Source organism: Silene latifolia, chromosome Y (assembly GCF_048544455.1).
Source record: "Silene latifolia isolate original U9 population chromosome Y, ASM4854445v1, whole genome shotgun sequence".
Lineage (NCBI taxonomy): Eukaryota > Viridiplantae > Streptophyta > Magnoliopsida > Caryophyllales > Caryophyllaceae > Silene > Silene latifolia.
In genome coordinates, this window is record NC_133538.1 from 13,597,491 (window position 1) to 13,604,285 (window position 6,795).

At 41.3% G+C, this 6,795-nt stretch overlaps 1 pseudogene; it reads right to left on the minus strand.

Annotated features, from left to right (window-relative positions):
- Nucleotides 1–162: 162 nt before the first annotated feature.
- Nucleotides 163–1,241, minus strand: LOC141633077 (ubiquitin-conjugating enzyme E2-17 kDa-like; annotated as a pseudogene).
- Nucleotides 1,242–6,795: the final 5,554 nt, after the last annotated feature.

Genomic DNA, 6,795 nt, shown 5'->3' on the forward strand with positions numbered 1-6,795 from the left:
ACAATAGTAAAAATGAGCGTATGACATTGATTGTATCTTAACTTCTACGTTTGTGCTGCTCACTTTCAACATATTAACAAGACTGCCTTCTGGAACAAAAACGATACATATCTCCGTATCATCTACTGATTAGCAGGCTGAAAAGTGTACAATTGTAAACAAGTGATATTATTCATAGTACAATTATAAACGGCTTATAAGCTTTCAATTGTAGTTTGTCAATAGAGAGGATAATCTGGGACTCCACTAGTTCATGGCATACTTCAGATACTTGTGAGTCCAGCTCCGTGCAGTTGCCTCATACTTGGCGCGATTCCTCTTATACATGTGAGCAATCTCTGGAACAAGAGGATCATCTGGGTTCGGATCCGTGAACAAAGAACATATGGACAGCAAAACCTGCATTGATAAAAAAAATCCAGAGTTGAACCATTTTGACATGAAATGGGGCCGAAAAATGGGTTTAAACTGTTATACTGACCTTGGATATAGTTAGGGCCGGGCTCCACTGTTCTCTTAGGATGTCCAGGCAAATATTCCCATTATTGTTAATGTTTGGATGGAACACTTTGGTCCAAAATGCAAACTGCAACCAGTTCAGATAACATCGATGAGATTTTCAATTAGCGAACCGTGAAATCTTGGCCAAGACGGCCTTTAGTAGGACATGAATACATGATGAATATTCAAGGTCTCAAGTTTTTATGGTTCCGACCTAAAACTCTCCTATCGCCTTTGAAAAATTCATCAAGTTCTAGTATAGGACGGGTCTTCCAAGAAAACGTAGATACTTGGGATAGTATCAGTGTATCACCTTAGGTGGTTTGAAAGGATGATCATTAGGAAAGTGTATGTTCAGAAGAAAAAACACCACCAGCATAAGGGCTATCACTAGGCCCCATAATTGTCGCCTGCCAATGATACAAGTTCTCTGATACAGGACCTAATTCCATACACAAAAACATAAGACCGTATTAGGATTGTTAAGAGTTAGTATGAGATCAATTATGATATTCTCCAAATTCTAACAGACCGATTTAAGGGCATAACTTTAGAATTCAGGAAATTAAGTCGTGTTGCTAAAGAGTTAAAAGATTACCTGCACTACATGATACTGGAGGATCTCTTTTGATGTCTTGAAGCTCCTTCACAATCCGTCTCATAGCCATTTCCTTTAACTCCTAAGTCGCGACTATAACATCTAGTCGTTCGAGTAATTTGTAGAGCTCTAGCTAGACAAGTTTAGGTAGCGAATTCGTGTTTCATTCAACAAGAAAACGAAAGACTATATAGAGGTCATCACAAGTTATTCGTAGGAACCCGATACCCAAAATTGAACCAGGCAGTTGTCGAAAAAGGCGTAAATTTTTGCGTATAGACCACTAAAGTTGGACAAGGTGGGCAAAAAGAAGTTGTCAATGACATAAAAAGGAATGGATTGTTTAGTAGATGATAGCAATTGAGTAATGGTATAGGGAATTTAACAAATTTATTCGTCACGTCGTGTTGATGGAAGATATTCATTTTACATGGAGCAATAATCTCAGCAATGCAAAGAAATGTTTATGTAATGTTTTAAAGGATCTGAATATGTTGACATATTTGTATTTCAAGAGTTCTAGAGAGAGGAAATCCTCTCAAATTAAAAACCCCTAAAACTTATAACCCTTATTCCCTTGCTCCACTACCGCCGTCCTACACACATTTTCCTCCTTTCCAATCTTTCAACCCTCTCGCCGGAGATGTGGCTATTCTTTAGCCCATCTTCGGTGACCCGACTCCTCCTTGATTAGACCTTCACCGGTTTCCATTCTTGGCTAAGACGAAAACGCTGCCTTTTTTCTGCTTGGGTCGGTCCCTTACTCTTTTTCTGTCTTGTTGGTGCTCCGTCCGCTCCAGATCCTTTTTCTCGTTGGGTATTCATGCTTGTGCGTCTCAGGGTGGTGCCGGAGAGGTGTTTCCCCTTCCCCTCGCCCCTTTCCCCACCTCTTCGTGCGGGCTGCCTCACCCTTTGTATTCGGTTTATAATGTTGTTCTTTGTGGTCCTGGGTTGTCTCACCCTTCTATGGTTATGCATGGATTTGATAGGTGTTCCCCTTCTCCTCGCCCCTTCCCCCACCTGTTGGTTCATTCATAACATGCATGGGTATTGGTCTTTGTTAAGTCGTCGTCCTTTTCAGGCTTGTTTTTCCGCGCTGGTCACCGTGGTCCTTTTTATGGGTCTCCCTTCGTCTTTGAGTCTTTCTGGTTGTTTGCGGTGTTTGGGGTTGGTCCGTCAAGTTTTTGAAGTTGGGGGTTTGGTTTCATTTTGATGGTTGTCGTTGCTGGTGGTTGGTGGGCCATGTGAGCGAGCGATTTTCTGGGCGGTTGGTGTGAAGTTGGGCGTGGCATTTTTCACTGGTCATGGGTTTTATAATGATGGTGCTTATCACAAATCATGGTTCGGTTTGGGTTGGGATTGTTTAGGCTGGAGGGTGGTGATGGTGGGGTTGTGGTGGTCTCCGACATTAATACAATGACGTCTGGTCTCTGCTCCGGTCTTATTTTTTTTTTTACTAATAAAAACCTTCTATTGGTTAAGGGTGTCCTGTCCCTTAATCATTGGGGTGGTAGATCATAGTGCCGTGTTTCTAATAATCGCAATGGTAACTTTAAATTCGGGTCTGTGTTGTGTTCATCTCGCCTGCTGAGATGGAGTTGGTTAGGGAGTTGATCGGAGTGACTTATTTTTCGCTTCTTTTCTACTCACTTACCTTCCTTGGCTATGAGGTTCTTGTTCGCTGGGAACGTGTTTCAAGATGTAGGAGATTCCTCTCCATTGGAGGCCGCCCTTCGTGGACGATATTCCGCCATTTTTTTCTACGTCCTTGTGGCGTAAGTGCACCTTGCTCTTTCTTGGCGGCCCGGAAGGCTCATTTGTTCTCGGAAGCTGTGAGGCATGTAGAGAAAAGTGAAGATGAAGTTCGTGTTCAGCAGTCCGTTCGCCGCCCGCATTCTTTTCCTTACCGATGTATCTACTGTGTTGCGTTTGTGTACTATTTAATTAAAATAAGTGTATTTGATTAAATGAGTCAAATGCCATATGTATAAGACTTTATTTCACCGTCGCCAAAAAAAAAAAAAGAAAAGAATATGTTGACATTGTAGATTTAAGCTTATCCTAGCTTGTTATTCTGATTCCATTAGGAAGTAATAGGTGGCCGTTGATAATATTAGAAACAAAGGAATCTACTCCGTATTTGTTTTGATAGAAACTAATTGTGTCCATATAGGTGCCAATAAGCAGGGGTGTCTAAGGCCACGGGTAATTACGGGCGTGGGAACCGGGCCTCCACTTTTGGTCATCGTATTATAAGCTTTCATTAATGAAATTTAATACAAATCTCGAAGTATAATATACTTGTGCATTCATTTTGGGGCCTTATTTTTCCGTGTCGCACTGGGCCTCCATTTGTTTTAAGACGCCCCTATGCAATAAGAAACTATTTACCTTACTCCATTTCTATTATGTTTTGGTTGAGAAGTAAGAAATTGACAAAGACCAATCAAAATTTTGACCCTAATTAAAATGGTTTCAAAAAGTTTGGTAAATTTGCATATGAGCTTGGACCGGTGCTCATTAAGGAGGAGAGAATGTCCACTTCATAAGTAAATTATTAAGTAATTATTCACTTCTCTCATTTTTTTGTGGTAGGTATTTTAATCAACAACAAATGTTGCTTATGACGGCCTTTTAAAAAGAAAAAATCTCTCACAACCTTCTCTCCCACTTGCTCGTATTTTAATCGGTTGTGAGGTGCCTTTTAAAAAAAAACCATCTTCAATAAAAGTTGGTTTTTATTCAAAGACAAATAAATTAGTGGGACGGGATTAGTACTAACTAATATCGAATGCCTAATCCAATCTCTAGGAGGACTAATGAACAAAAAAAGGGATATTCAGCGGCGTACCCCCGAATTTTTCAGTTTTTTATGTTGTACTCCTACATTTATTTTTGAAATTCTACGGTGTACCCCTTGTAATACTACGGTTTTCTGTACTGTTGGGTACACTATCGAGTAAGGGTTACTCTGTCGAGTAAGTGAATTTTGGTTTCGAAACAATGTACTGTCTAATGGGTACTCGATCGAGTAGGCGTCACTCGATCGAGTAGGGGGCACTCGATCGAGTAAGTGACTTACTCGATCGAGTAAGTCGGTTTTACGGGTTATTTCGCCGGGTTTTGATAGCAACGTGAGGAGGTTATATAAAGTTATTTTATCAATTCCTTTTTACTTTTCACTGTTTTCTAAACTATTTACACAAGAGAAAAACTACGTAACTTCCCTTACTCCCATTGCTATCAAATCCTAAGGGTTAGAGTCATCGAATCGTTGTGTTCTTTACGCCGTTGAGACCGTCGCATCGTGGGTAATATTCTAGTATGATTTTATGTCGTTTTATTGTTTTTGGTTGAAACCCTAATTAGGTATTTTGGGGGATTTTGAGAGTATGGTGATTGTTAGATAGTAATTATATGATTGTGTGATTATAGGAGGTGGTTTCGTAGAGGAGTAGTTTTGACTAGCTGATTGTGACGATCTTGGTGATTTGCCTTTCCAGGTAGGGTTTCCCTACTTGGTTATTGATTACATTGTATTTGATAGTTGATTGGTGATGGTTGTGATGTTGTTGATCTTTATCATATTGGTATTGTAATTGGTAATTGTTGTATAGTTAGTTGGATGTGTTTGTTTGTGGTTCGCGAGGAGCGTCCTCGGTTGAGTGGAGTCACTTGCGGGAGTGGCTTCACGCCCTTGATTCGCCCCTTGTGGTTCCCGTCACAAGGGGGATGTGCACATTAAGGAACTTGGGTTTTCGCTCAGAGTTGATGAGCGGGAATTTGGTGGGAACGGCTGCGGTCCCCACTGGCGGTGTGGAATATCTGTTGCGATGGATATTCTGGCAGGGCTACACACTTTAGTGTCTAGTCAGATGTGTGGAGATGTGACGGAGTTGGATGATCGTATGTATTGTTATCTTACTTATCTTGAATTGTGTAATCAGTAACTGACTCCGTTAATTGTTTTAAAAACTGTGGTGATCCATTCGGGGATGGTGAGTAGTTATTGAGCAGGTATGAGATGGATTGCGCGAGAGATAGCTGGGATGGAGTCACCACGTGTCATTAGAGTCTTCCGCTGTGTCTTGAACTTATATTTCTTTTCAGTTGGTTTGATATTTTGGAATAGATGTATTTTACTTTACAGTTTTGGGATTTTGGTTATGTAATCACTTAAACTCATTTATTTAAGTATGTTCTTTTATGGTTAATTTGATATACATAGCCCCGGGTAACCGAGATGGTAGCACTTCCATGCATTATTAGGTGGTCTTGGTAAGGCACCTTGGTGTATGGGGGTGTTACAAAGTGGTATCAGAGCGACGATTTTGGAACTTGTAACTAATGAACCTAATGAATCTAGGGAGTCAAACTAAAATGAACCCGGGTAGGAGTTGTTTGGAGCTAATGCAAAGGCTTGGAAGACGTCCTAAAGTCGCGAACTCGTCCTAAAACTTTGAACCGGTCACTATGGGGTGTCATGGGATCGCTATGTGTTTACAAATGTTCTATTGCATATGTTGGATGGTGTGATGTATAGAACTGTTGGATAGACGATTGTGGAGGAATGGAGGATGTGGTGAAAAAGGTTAAGTAGTTCATATGATGATATGATGCGAATAATGATGTTGCATGATGGATGATTTATAATGTGGCATTATAGTAATATGTGAATAGGATGTTGCGTTTTATGTATATATATCCATATATTGGTTGCGAAAAGTTGTTGAGTTAAAGCATGCGGGTAGCTAGAGAGTCAGCATGACTCGATCGAGTGGGGGATACTCGATCGAGTAGGTTGGACTCGATCGAGTGGGCTGAGCTCGATGGAGTGGGTATATGATAATGATGGGCAGTAGCTGCTATTTTGGGGAACTTGATCGAGTAAGTGGAGTACTCGATCGAGTGGGGGCTACTCGATTGAGTACGTTTGGGGCTCGATCGAGTGTGTTTTGTTGTACGTTCTGGTCAGGTTCTGGAGTTGAGGCACTCGATCGAGTAAGTGGGGAACTCGATCGAGTGGGTTTAGTTACTCGATCGAGTGTGGGCTGTACAGGTCGTATATGCTTTGAACCGTAGGCTATGTGCTTATATTTGTCTTTTTTCATATAGCTCAAAGATATGCCGCCAAAGAGATCTACTTTGTACACTAAGGCGCAGGAGATGAGTGTAGATGATATAGCCAAGATGCTTGAGCATCAAGACGCGCTTACCGAGGCCCTAAAGAAGTTTGGGAAAGACAAAGATGCCGGGGTGGAATTTGCCAAGATGAGCACTACGATAGATGCTTCAACCCAAAAGAGTATATGGGTACCGGTGCACCAATTTTGCTCGACAATTGGGATAGGGAGATGGAGAACATCTTGAATATGGTTCATTGTCCCGAGGACTTCAAAGTGAAAAGAACTGTGTTCTACTTGAGAGATGCTGCGGGATACTGGAGGGACAAGGTAAGAGAGAGTGCCTTAGATTTGTATCTAAAGCAGGGGAAGTCAGCTATACCATGGAGTGAGTTTAAGAGAGCTATGCGCCGGGAGTTTTTACCTGAACATGTTCGTAGTAAGCTGAGGGAGGAGTTTGATGCTTTCAAGATGACTCTGGATATGACTGTGGCCGATTACTATCATAAGTTTAATGAGAAATCGAGGTATGCATAGGACATGGGGCTGAGTCAGGAGAACTTAGCACTGAGG